The 13,478-nt window shown below is 52.1% G+C and overlaps 2 non-coding genes across 2 annotated transcripts; one reads left to right on the forward strand and one right to left on the reverse strand.

Annotated features, from left to right (window-relative positions):
* Window positions 1-7,752: 7,752 nt before the first annotated feature.
* TRNAS-GCU lies at window positions 7,753-7,834 on the reverse strand. The gene has a single exon. It is a non-coding gene; the product is annotated as a tRNA-Ser (tRNA).
* Window positions 7,835-11,246: 3,412 nt separating this feature from the next.
* On the forward strand, window positions 11,247-11,328 carry TRNAS-UGA. The gene has a single exon. It is a non-coding gene; the product is annotated as a tRNA-Ser (tRNA).
* Window positions 11,329-13,478: the final 2,150 nt, after the last annotated feature.

Here is a 13,478-nt window from a genome sequence, read left to right on the forward strand (position 1 = left end):
GGTGTTGGGATAGATCTGTATTACATTATACACTAATGTTAGATGTGTAGAAAGTGTGACTAGAAAGGAGCAGTGTGACGGTGCTGCCCGTGGGAGCCAGCTGAGATCACTCAATCAGGGTGAACTGCAAACAAAACGGAGCAGACAAACCCCAAACGCTGGTGGTTATTCTAAAACTTAGATTTACCAATCAGCACAAAACAGCTTCTGTAGCACCTCACTGGTTACTCAGAATCCAAACAACGCCGTTCCCTTAAAGTGCCCAGCCTCAGGCGTCTGTCCAGACACACACGTCAGATATGATGATGATTCCTGAAAATCTGATCTCATCATATAAAAGAAAAGGTTCTTCCAATCCCAAAGGATCAGCCACATACCCAGGTCCAATTATAAATTACATCTGACCCAAAATATACGCTACAGCCAATTCCTATTAACTAAGCTAAAATTTATTAAAAAAGAAAAGAGAGAGAGAGAGTGTTGGTTAAAAGATCAATATAAAAACACACTTGAATTCAATTCTTGAGGTTCAGATGCATAGCAGAGATGAGCTTGTAGTTGCCAAAAGTCCTTTTAGAAATAGTCCAGAGGTTATAGTCCAATGTCCATATTCAGGGTGGCTCCAGTCAGTGACTGGGGCTCTCAATCCTTGTGGCTTAAGGTTTCCTCCTCTTGAAACCCAAAGCAGCAATAGACAATACTTTTTTGCTTACATCACAAGACCTGAGCAAACATCTCCCCTTCTACCTCTAACAATGCAGACTTGCATTTCAAAGCTCTGTTCATTTACAGATCTTCCTAACCAGTCCTTAAGGTTCACCCATAGGTCAGGCCAGTGGGTGAGATGAGTTAATTAACTCTTTCTGGCCATGTCACCTGTCAATTAAATATTATATTACACTCATAACATCACAGGAGGTCAGGAATGGGATGGCAGTGGCTGTGGGTCAGGAGTGAGGGGCACCAGCACGGCTGTGAGGCTGGAGGTCAGGGCTGGGATAGCAGGGGCTGCGGGTCGGGAGTGAGGGGCACTGTCGGAGCTGGAGGGAGCCCAGGAGGCTGCGGGTCGGGAGTGAGGGGCACCAGCAGAGCTGTGAGTCTGGAGGTCAGGACTGTGATGGCAGGGGCTGCGGGTCGGGAGTGAGGGGCACCGTCAGAGCTGGAGGGAGTGCAGGGGGCTGCAGGTCGATAGTGAGGGGCACCAGCAGAGCTGTGAGTCTGGAGGTCAGGACTGGGATAGCGGGGGCAGCAGGTCGGGAGTGAGGGGCACCGGCAGCGCAGTGACTGGAGAGCTCAGCAGGGAGCCCAGGGGGCTGCGGGTCAGGAGTGAGGGGCACCGTCAGAGCTCGAGGGAGCCCAGGGGGCTGCGGGTTGGGAGTGAGGGACACCAGCAGAGCTGTGAGTCTGGAGGTCAGGACTGGGATAGCAGGGGCTGCGGGTCGGGAGTGAGGGCACCGGTAGAGCTGGGGGGAAACCCAGGGGGCTGTGGTTCGGGAGTGAGGGGCACCAGCAGAGCTGTGAGTCTGGAGATCAGGACTGGGATAGCAGGGGCTGCGGGTCGGGAGTGAGGGGCACCGGCAGAGCTGTGAGTCTGGAGATCAGGACTGGGTTAGCAGGGGCTGCGGGTCGGGAGTGAGGGGCACTGTCGGAGCTGGAGGGAGCGCAGGGGGCTGCGGGTCGGGAGTGAGGGGCACCGGCAGAGCTGTGAGTCTGGAGGTCAGGACTGGGTTAGCAGGGGCTGCGGGTCGGGAGTGAGGGGCACCGTCAGAGCTGGAGGGAGCACAGGGGGCTGCGGGTCGGGCAGGAGCAGCTCTAGGAATCCCGCCGCCCCAAGCAGGGTGGCACGCCATGGGGTGCGCTCTGGTGGTCGCCGGTCCCGCGGCTCCGGTGGACCTCCCGCAAGCATGACTGCGGAAGGTCCACCGGAGCCAGCTGCCGCCCTGCCAGCAAAATGCCACCCCGAATGCGCGCTTGGGGCGCTGGGGTCTGGAGCCGGCCCAGGGGGAGGGAGTGAGGGGCACCAGCAGAGCTGTGAGTCTGGAGGTCAGGACTGGGATAGCAGGGGCTGCGGGTTGGGAGTGAGGGGCACCAGCAGAGCTGTGAGTCTGGAGGTCAGGACTGGGATAGCAGGGGCTGCGGGTCGGGAGTGAGGGGCATCGTAAGAGCTGGAGGGAGCCCAGGGGGCTGCGGGTCGGGAGTGAGGGGCATCCTCAGAGCAGAAGGGAGCTCAGGGGGCTGCGGCTTGGGAGTGAGGGACAGCAGTAGAGCTGGGGGGACCCAAGGGGACTGCAGGTCGGGAGTGAGGGGCACCAGTAGAGCTGTGAATCTGGAGGTCAGGACTGGGATAGCAGGGGCTGCGGGTCAGGAGTGAGGGGCACCGGCAGCGCAGTGACTGGGGAGCTCAGCGGGGAGCCCAGGGGGCTGCGGGTTGGGAGTGAGGGGCACCGCTAGAGCTGGGGGGAACCCAGGGGGCTGCAGGTCGGGAGTGAGGGGCACCAGCAGAGCTGTGAGTCTGGAGGTCAGGACTGGGATAGCAGGGGCTGTGGGTCGGGAGTGAGGGGCACCGGCAGCGCAGTGACTGGGGAGCTCAGTGGGGAGCGCAGGGGGCTGCGGGTCGGGAGTGAGGGGCACCAGCAGAGCTGTGAGTCTGGAGGTCAGGACTGGGATAGCAGGGGCTGCGGGTCGGGAGTGAGGGGTGTCACAGAGTCCCCGGGCGATGCTCTGGAGCTGCTCCCCACAAAGCCAGGCAGGACTCTGGGGAGCCTCCTCTCCCTTGGAGCAGACTGTCTTCAGGGCAAGAAGCTCACATGGCTTCACCTCCTGGGTCTCTCCTTGGAGCATTCAGCATGTGCCCTTCCGTGCGCTTCCCACAGTGAGTCCGCCCAGGCGGGGTCCTGGGGAAGCCAGAGGGTCCTGCACCCCCACTTCGCAATCAGACGTGACTCTCAGCCAGCCAGTAACAAAGAGGTTTATTTAGATGACAGGAACATAGTCCAAACCAGGTCTTGCTGGTACAGACAACAGGACCCCCCCTTAGTTAGGTCCATCTGGGGCCCAAGGGAGGTCACAGCCCTGTTGGGAGGCCCGAGCCCCATGGGGGCTCCCCTCCATTTCCCAGCCAGCTTCCAAAACTGCCAACCCCCCCGCCAGTCCCTCCTCTCTGGGCTTTGTCTCCTTCCCAGGCCAGGAGGTCACCTGATCTCTTTGTTCTCCCACACCTTTAGCATCCCCTTGCAGGGGGGAAGGGCCTGGCCATTAGTTGCCATGGAGACTTCGTCACATGACCCACTCTAGATGAAGTGAGGCAGAGTTTGGCCCAACATCAGTTTGGAACAGCCCGACTTAACCCGGCAGTTTTCTCAAAGTATCTGCTGTTGTAAACCCCATGTAGTGTGGACGTGCGAACCCCAAAGGTATCAAACATGAAAGACACATAAGACCAGTTACGGGGAGGTTTCCATGGCCAGGCCTGAGGGTTAAGCAGCTGGGCTCTAACAGCTGCCTCCTCCAAAGGAAAAGGGGCCTCAGCACCCATAAAAATAACTGGTTGCAAAAATCAATCCTCCTGCATCCATCACCATTTTAAATTCTGACCTCTCCTGCCTGACGTGTCTTTGTTTAGCAAACAAGCCAATTGGGGAACTCTGTGGCTGTTACCCTCTAACTCAGTAGAAGGTTACACATCTTGACTCAAGCAATTTTCCTCTTGAAAAAAATTATTTTAAAGTTTATCAAAATAAATTCCATTTGAAATAGAAATAATTACAGTCTACGCTGGGGCTCTATTTTCATACATGCTATTTCTCTCCCATGTTCCCCCACTCTAATTCCTTTGGAGTGAGGTTTTACTTTTCAGGATTAGCCACCATTTCCAATATAGTAGGAGGGGCAGGGAGAGAACTAGAAGAAAACCTGAATTATATTGTAACACTGAAAGTTATCACATAATCAGCCTCTTACTTTACACTAATTAACTTCATGTTTAATTTCATTGTCGCTGGTAACAACTTATTCAAAGATTATAAAATATAAACCTATAGGGCAGTTTTCTCTTAATTCCCATTTCCACCCAGTGAGCTTTGTGTGAAATCACATTCTACAATAACCTATGAGCCTTCCATTTCTGTGAGTTCATTTCGCCCTGGGTCTTCTCCCATGAGTGTAGGTGGAAGGGCTCTCATGCTAGTGGGTAGGTTGCATCATGAGAAAACCACCTGTGCTCTATTTCCACACTTTCTAATCTTTCAAAGTAGCAGGAGGTGGAGAAGTGATACAAATGCTTAAGACTTAATAGCAAAACTAAGGGACCAAACCACAGAGTCAGGACTCAGAATTCATATATCCTGCCATCTGAACTTGGAATCTGATACATTCCCTCATTGGCTACCATCATTTGCCCAGCATGGAACTGCTTCTTGTCCAGCAAGTCAGCCAGATTGGGACCCATGGGCATCGAATGGCTCTGAAGGAATCAGCTGTTTCTCTCTGTGCTTCATGAAACTTTGGATCCAAATGGTAAAAGACAGTTGTGCTCAATTTAATCATGGCGTCCTTTAGGAGTGTGATCAATGCCACTTAACTAGGGAGCAGCATTCTAAAAATAGTTTACCTGGGCCACAGGTCACCATAGCTTCCATCTCTAGGGTGAAAATCAAAATCTGCAGTTTCTCCCTGAGTTCTTGTCGAATCTTTGACCTTTCTTGGAGTATTTTTACGTGTCTCTGGCATAGAATTCTTCACCAGCCACACAACGTATCAATAGTGATAGTGAGGTACAACTCCCCCTACTATGCCCTTTCATTTCTTTAATCTGGTGGCACAGATTTAAATTAGGGACTAAATTCAGGTGCGGCTTAGAATCCTTGTAAAACACCAAATGTCAGGTATCTATTGAAAACAGGTCTCTTTCTGCAGCTATGCCACATTCAACACAAATTTCATTTTCTACATATTTGCATCTCCCAGGGGTGAACTGAACAGAAACATCACTTCCATTTTCCCCATCCCTACCTAGACAGGAATTGCATTTCCCAAATAATAGGCAACACGCACCTGATTAGGAAGGCGATATCTTCAGTAGCAACCTCCTGCAGGGCCTGGCAACAACTGCTTTGGGAGCCAAATGCAGGAGTATTTTGCTTAGTTCCAAGCCATTTGCTAGGGACTAGTCTTGCCAGCCCTTTAGAAAAAATACTGACCTAACCAATTGAACAACAGGGGGATTGGGATGGTGATGGGGAATAAAGAACAGGGAGCTGCAAAAGGCAGAAGCAGGCAACTCATCTAGGGGAGCTGAGAGACCACAGGGAACATGGTGCAAAGGTCACTCGGTGGGAACTTTCAATTGTGATTTTTTAAAAAATAATCTTTGGCCAGCCAGAGTCAAGGCATTTAATACAGGTCTCTCATATGTGGATTTTCTGATGTCTAATAAGGCTGGAGCTCCGATTGAAGCCTTTCCCGCACTCAGAGCACGTGTAGGACGTCTCTCCACTGTGGATTCTCTGATGTGAGACGAGGGCTGAGCTATAACTGAAGCGTTCCCCACACTCAGAGCATGTGTAGGGCACCTCCCCTGTGTGGATTCTCTGATGTGTGATCAGGGCAGAGCTCTGCTTAAAACTCTTCCCACACTCAGCGGATGTATCAGTCTCTTGTGGTGTACTTGTTAAGTGTGTGGGAAACCCCCCCTATGCCATTCATCATTGTCTATCAGTCTATAGAAAAGGTCATAGACATAGGCGTGGGTACTCATCTATTTAGGTAACAAGCTATAGGTCAACTTTGCTTTCTGAATAAAAGGTCTTAATCTAGAGATGCTAACTTTGCCTTAGCTTAACATACAGGATATGGCCTGTAGGTCTCTTGCATTACAGGCAAACTTATTTTAATATAAATCTATAAACCTAATACAATACATCAAATAATAGATATCTATATATATATACACACAAGCAGTTTAGTCCTATAGGCTACAGCACAAAGCAGGGCTCAACCCTCAGCATAAACTAAATGAGCTGCCCACAGATTCTGGCAGCCACAATGAGCCATTTGGGGTGAGAGCCCAGACCCGTCCCTGTCCCAGAGGGAGGGGGTCATCTGTGACAGGCTGGACCACTGACCTATCAGCTCTTAACTCCCAAACTTTCAGTAACTCTATTATCAGTGTTTTTTCTTATGGTTTAAATTACACTCGCAGGCACTGACAATAGAGTTAGTGAAAGTTTGGGAGTTAAGAGCTGGTAGGTCAGTGGTCCAGTCCCCTCAATGTGGTTTCACCATTTCCACTCGCTAAACTCCCTCCCACCCTTCTGGGCTCCTAGAGCAGGGGACTGAGCCTGAGCCCAGACACGGACACTGCAACTTTACAGCCCAAGCCAGATGACCTTGGTTAATATGACATGGGCCAGCCATGGGTGTTTCATTCCGCTGAAGTCATATCCTAACATTACGTCTACACTGTGATTAACAGGCCCAGGGCACCTGTCCCAAAGCCCGGCTCAGCTGACTCAGGCTTATGGGGCTTGGGCTGCAAGACTATAAAATTACAGTGCAGACAAACAGGCTTGAGCCCAACCTCTGAGGCCCCACGAGGGGTGAGGGTTTCTGAACCCAGGCTTCAGTGTGAACACAAATATCTGCACCACAGTTTTTAGCCCCTCAGCTTTAGCTCCATGAGCCCAAGTCAGATGACCCAGGCCAGCCCAGCTGCCATCTTTATCCCAGGAGAGATGGACTCTAAGGTACGTCTCCATTGCAGTGTAAGCCCAGGTGTGGCACGCTGTGCTCAGAGCAGCACCCTGCAAGCCCCATATTCACCACTCTCATATAATGATGCCATGATTTGTACAAAGTCTGCCTGGTGAGGTGTCATTTCAAAAGTCTTGATCTGTTGAACATTAATATCGTGTTGGATTGTGTGTGTAGCATTGGTTGGGAAGTTATGAAGTTTTGCTCTGTGTGTGTTACTGAGATATGTTATGAGGTTGGGAAATGCCCCCCACCAGCCTTTCAGGTGTGACAAGGGAGGAGCCAGACTCGCTGCTGGCCCATTGAGGGGATCCACACTCCCAAGGACTATCCCAGGAACCGTGTACAATGCAGACTTCTCCGAGATAGCACAGAGACAATGGACACTGCTTGACTCACATTGTAGCAAAGGAGCTTCCTAGCAAGTTGGAAGAAGCTATGAAAGGGGGGAAGAGACATCATGACTTGGCCTCTCTCCCCCACAACTCAGCAGCTGGAAACACACCTGGAGGACAAAGACTGAACTGAACTGATTCAGAAATCAGAAGAGAATAATAACAATAATACTTTCAAACCGAAGTCCCCATACAGACTAGTATTGGTTTTTCAGTTTGGGGAATTTTGTTTTCTCAGTCAGACCTTGCCAAGGGAAGCAGGGAGAAAATGTTGGAGTTGCCTCCTTCAGAACAGCTTGGCCTAGACACTAGCTCTGGTTCACTGCTCTGGCCTTGCTCGGGTTGAGGGTATTTTAATAATTTGGGCAGGTCCCAGGGTGTTTGGGGGAGACGATGAGGATGTTCCCTTTTGAGATAAAAACTAAGAAATACAGCACTAGAGAATTTTTTTTTTAAGAAATCTGGGATTTAGACATTTTATTTAAAGCAAGAGAGTTCTGAGTTTCTGAGAAGGTTTTTGTTTGCAAGAAGCAACATTGTTTGATCTGTCATTGTACCAAAAGGGGAGATGGTTGTCTATAGAAGAGGCATGAAGGCTGAATGCATCCGATGAGGATGGGATTTGAACCCATGCATGCAAAGCACAATGGATTAGCAGTCTATCACCTTAACCACTCGGCCACCTCATCTCAGCTGTCAATGAAGAGACAGGAGGAGAAATCTAAGGCCAGCAGAGATAGGGACAATAAGGAGTTTTAAATACTAAGCAGAAGCAGGGGCTGAATGAGCTCCCCCCTCACATCTAGTGAGGAGCTGGGGGAAAGACTTCAGGAACAGACTGTGTTTGCACAGACACACCTACTCTGCCTAGCTATGCAGCGTGATGGGGCCACTTTCCCAAAATGACCAGTTTTGGCTGGTGGCGGGTTACAAATCACTTTAGGATTGAATGGAATGAAATGTTATTATCCTTCCTGCATGAGTGAAGGGCAGCAGAACATACCTAGTCCGTCCTGATGGAAGAGTGGGTGGGTGAGGAATAGCTTTTATTAGACTTTGTAGAAGTGATTGAGAACGTCACCCTAAACCAGTGGTCCCCAAACATTTCACACTGTGCCATCTTAGCCATGGCTGTGGCCCCTCGGAAGCCGCGGTCGAGAACCAAGGCTGGGAATGGGGCTGTTGCTTGCTGGGGAGAGGGGTGCAGACAGGGGTAAGGGGGTCGAGGCTGGGCTGGGAGTCAGAGCCCCAGGCTGAGGGTAGGGATGGGGAAGAGCTGGGGCAGAGTGGGGCTGAGTGCTGCTCCCTCCATGGGGGCTGGCTCAGGCCCTGAGGTGCCCCCATGAATGTTCCTCTGTGTCCCCCTAGGAGTCATGCCCCACATTTTGGGAACCACTGAACCCTACTCGCTAAGCAGGGGCTAGTGATGCCAAAGCGCAGGGAAAGGGAGAACAAGTGCGGGGCCCCCAGCGCTGGAGCCATGTGAAGGGGCTGCAGGAGAGGGGCAATGGCTGGTGGCCCAGGGAGTTAAAGGCAAAGGGGGCACAGGAGGGGGCAGGAGTTAGGGGTGAAGGAGGTGCAAGGGCTGGGAGTGCAGGAGCTAGCGGTAAAGGTGGAGTGGGGATCGTCCAGGGGCAATGGGGAAGTGCCAAAGTACAAACTTTGCCCAGGGCACCATTTCCCCTAATGCTGGTCTGAGCAAACAATCGGAAATGACCCTTCAGTGAGACCAGAACCACAGTGTAGAAAAGCCCTTTTGTTAAGTGGTGGTGGCTGAGGGCTTAGGGAGATGGGTTAAAAAGCAGCAGGTATCTCTTTGTGGCAGTTTGATTCTTGCCTGCTAGGCAAGGCTGGTGTGTGGTGTCTCCATGGCTGTACTTTCAGTGTCTGATCTGCCACAGGGAGCCAAGTCTAGACATATTCAGAGGCTCCATGCCAGGGTTTCTCAAACTTCCTTTCACTGCAACCCCTTTCTGCCCCCAAAAAAACTTACTACATGGCCCTGGAAAGAGGGACTAAGCCCCTCCACACTAAGGGGAGACAAAGCCTGAGCCCTGCCCCAGTTGGGGGAGGGCAAAACCAGAGCTTGAGGGATTCAGCCCTGGGTGGTGGGGCTCAGATTTTGGTTTCAGCCCCAGGCACCAACAAGTCTAATGCCAGCCCTGGCGACCCCATTAAAACAGGGTTATGACCCACTTTGGGGTCTTGCCCCACAGTTTGAGAACCACTGCTCTAGGCTGATGGGAGAGAGTTTTCCTGGGGGTGTAGTTAATCCACTTCCCAAGAGGTGGCAGCTATGTCAGTGGGAGAAGCTATATCGGTGGGTGTGCAAGCTGTGGTGTTTACCACATTTAAGAAGTTTAATCAAACCCCATTTTGAAAACCACCTGTGGTCTGGGAATGGCAAAGGAGCTAGATGAATCAGGGTTTGTCCTTCAAAGTGCTGGACATCACGATTCCATACTCCTGTTGTCATTGGGGATATTGCTCAGTGTTAGAGTGCTTAACTGCAGTTTTCACGTAGTCCTCAGTTCAAACCCCCGTGTTCTCTTATAACCTTCTTTCTTTTTTTTTAAAAAGTTAAACATTTTCATTTCCATTCTCCATTATGTTCAGGGGCTCCTCTATACAGGAGTGCTTGATATTAATGTAAACACTCAACATTTTGTTGTCCAAATGCATAAAAACCTAGCAAAGCTGTCCATCACAAAGGCCTTTTGCAGGACCTCAGACTATTGGTCGAAGGTGGTGGGGAGGTGGTGACCTCACAGAGAGATGCTGACATCAGCCAGGCAGGATGGGGGTGAGGGGCCAGGGAAACCTCAGAGACCCCTGTGGCTTTGCTTCAGCAAGTCTCCTTCTCCAGGTCTCTCTTTGAGGACTGAGAGAGTATTCGGGTTCACGGACGTGAGTGCCAGGAGGAACCTCTTTTGAGTTTTCTCCTTCCCTTTTCCTGATTTTACTAGAAAACAGCCATCCCTGTTTAGAAGGTTGAAGCCTCCTCGAGGTTTGAAACCTGTTCAGTCTGATCCATCTGGTGACAGTTGAATTCTAGGCATGGAAAACACGAACTTAAGGAGGCAGAATTTTATTCCGCACCTGGGATTTTGTCCCTTAGAATCACTGGGGTCATTAGGGTTTGTCCTTTCTGTTTCACCTTTTCCTCCATCCATCCATCCCTCCCTCCTTTCTCTTTGTCTCTTGCTTCTTTTGTCCTTTCAGCTGTTCCCCTCCCATCACCAGGAGCGGTGTGTGTGTGTGTGTGTATGTGTGTGTTGCGGGGGAGTGCTCTGCAGCTCCCACTGTGGGAGGTCCACCCAAAAATGTGGGGCTGAAATAGTGCTCGGGCAGTGATCCCCACCGGTGACCTGGGCCATCCTTTGGGCTCTCTGGTGAGAACCCTCAGCCTCCCGTCCTCAGTCTCTACCCTGATTGGCTGAGCAGGGGGTTATTGACAGGGAGGAGATTCAGGTCCTTGTTGTTCTCTTTTAAGACCAAGGAAATAAGTCATAACCACTTATATGTTTGACAAATTTTGCTGCTTTGCTGCATTAATGGTCTCTGAGCAGTTCATGATTCTCTCTAACATTGCAGTTCTCCTCAAATACTTGCTGAATAATTACTGTGAACTGTTGTTGGTGTGGAGCTCATCTGAGAGCACTTTATTCAGGTCATTCAGTGTTTGAAATTCACGATCTGATGGTTAGTTTCAAAATCAGGGCTCTTGGGTCCTATTCCCAACTCTGCCACTGGCTGACTGTGTGACCTAAGACAAGTCAATTCTCCTTTCTCAGCCTCAGCTTCTCCCTCTCTCAAGTAGGGATAATGATGATCTGCTCCTACCTAGCTCAAGGTGGGTGGAGGATGGGGATCCATTGGAGAGTGTCACTAGGAGTATCAGAGGGGCCGTGTTAGTCTGGATTTGTAAAAGCAGCAAAGACTCCTGTGGCACCTGGCTAAGCAAACAGAACAAACCCCAAATCCCCCCTGTGCTTTGGGAGCCAGGTTTGCGGTGGGAATCCTGTAGTTCAGATGACTTCACGCCTGGGCATTGGGATTCTTTACCAGTTTCTCTGGCATTGGGGCAGTTTTGTGCTTACAGCTGTGATGGCCGAGTGGTTAAGGCGTTGGACTTGAAATTCAATAGGGTTCCCCTGCGCAGGTTCAAATCCTGCTCACAGCGAGGCCTGCGTTTTAGCCAGTCTCTCACCCGGGCAATACCTCTGTACAACCCCCTGAGACACTCTCAATTCTCTCCCCACCCCAAGTAAATTCTGTTCTGCTCCTTTCATCGAGATCCCTGGGACACCACCTCACACTGTGTTGTTGAGGGGTTGGGCAAACTCTCAGCGCCTGAAGCCTCTGCCACTCACCTAGTGCCCCATAGATCAGCCATAGCCCTGGTTCTGCTCCTCTCTCTAGAGTGTGACAGGAGCTGAGTCAGCGACTCCATGGGAGCTACGGGGCTGCAGAACCAACAGAGAAAAAAAAAGGTGCTCAGCGCCCACTGGCAGCCAGCTCCCCCCCCCCCCCCACTACAGGCCTTGCTGACAAGCTCCTCACACTTGCCAGTGATCAGCTGTTCAGTGGGGTGCAGGAGGCGCTGGGGGGGAGGGGGAGGAGCAGGGAGAGTGGGAGAGGGAAAGGAATGGGGCAGGAAGGTGCAGGGCGGGAGAGGGGTGGGGGCTTGGGGGAAGGGGTGGAGTGGGGGGCAGGGCCTGGGGAGGAAAGGAGGGATTTGTCCCATACCCCAGATCCCTCTAGGGCCGGCCCTGAAGGGAAGCACCGACTATCACAGTGACAATACAACTGACCAGCCTTGCGGGGGAGGCTGAGGGAGATCCGCACTCACCAGGTCTCTTCTCTCCCCCAAGCTGAGCCAGACACTGCTCTCTCCTGGCTCTCACTCTAGCAGCTGGACGCCAAGGAGCCATTTCCCCACAGGAAGTGCATTGAGTTCCCCTGTGGTTCTGGGGGGCTGGTGCTGCTGCTGCCTGTGGGGCTGGCAGGGGGGCTGATGTCTGCACAGACCCTCAGCTGCCAGGTCGGAGGGGGCACTTGGGACCTTACCAGACTGGCTCAGTGAAGACGGGGGGTTGACAGAGCAATACAGACGCTCTCCAGAGCACGGAGCAGCAGCCGCCCATGCAGCCAGGCAATGAGCATTTCCCACAGCCTGGAGCCAAGGGGGAGGCGGCAGCTGCTGTTCCAGCTCCTCGGGGACAGGCCCTGTCAGCCAACAGCCACTTCTTACTCCCCACAGCTAAGGGAGTCGGGTTCCTCCGGTGGGGGTGTGGAGCAGCCGTTCGTTTTCCTGTTCGCACTCCTCTGCGGTGTGAAAATCGGGGAGGGGAGGCAGAAGCCCCACTTCCCTCCCGAAATGACTCCCAGTGGGGGAAGCCAGGACAACAGGGTGGGGCGGCAAGTGGTGGCCAGACTCTCACTGCCAGGGTCTAGTCTAGCTCAGGGTCCAGCTCAACCTCCTCCCCGCGCCACTGGCCCCCAGTCCCCTTCCACCACCAGGTCAACCCGGGCACTAGGGCAGGAACAGGGTGAGGCAGCAAGTCAAGCTGAGCAAGGCAGGCAAAAGCGAGTCTTGTCTTCATGGGCCGCTCCCAATGACGTCCTTTTTGTGTGCAACTGCTGCAAAAACATCCCAGGCAGAGAAGCAACAGGCCAAAATGTCTCTACATAGCTGTTGAAGTAGCTCAGTTGGGAGAGCATTAGACTGAAGATCTAAAGGTTTCTGGTTCAATCCCAGGGTTTGGCAGGTCTTTTCTTCCCTCCTTGTGCAGTGGTGGCTTGTTCTCTGGGAACACAGTTGTGTCTGCACCCAAGGTGAGCAGTGCTGCCCTAGAGGACTTAGGGGGTCTGGAACAAAGCAATTTTGGGGGCCCCTTCCATTAAAAAAAAGGTGCAATACTCTATTCTCCTGGGGCCTGGGGCAAATTGCCCCACTTGCCTCCCCTCTGGGTGGCACTGAAGGTGAGTCTCTGATCTTGGGCTCTGCAGTAGGAAAACATAGAATGGGCTTCTGCCCCTAGTTGGCCCACCTGATCTTTAACAAGGAGAGATGGGAGCTGCCTTTCCCAATATGGCAGGAAGAGAGTGAGGCAGGGGGACCCTCAGGAATGGTGCCACAGGGGGTGCTGGGCAGTGACAGGCAGGGATTGGGTATGGAAGCTCCTCTGTGCAGCTGAGTGAGGACAGTACCAGGGAAGGGGCATGTGTGAAAGTGGCCATGTGGAAGGGATTTGGGGGCCCAGGAGGTGGCACTTGATGTTCATTGCCTTGGAGCAGCTGGACTTGGCCATGGTGGGTGTTCAGGAAATG

This window comes from Mauremys reevesii, unplaced genomic scaffold, assembly GCF_016161935.1.
Source record: "Mauremys reevesii isolate NIE-2019 unplaced genomic scaffold, ASM1616193v1 Contig4, whole genome shotgun sequence".
Classification (NCBI taxonomy): domain Eukaryota; kingdom Metazoa; phylum Chordata; order Testudines; family Geoemydidae; genus Mauremys; species Mauremys reevesii.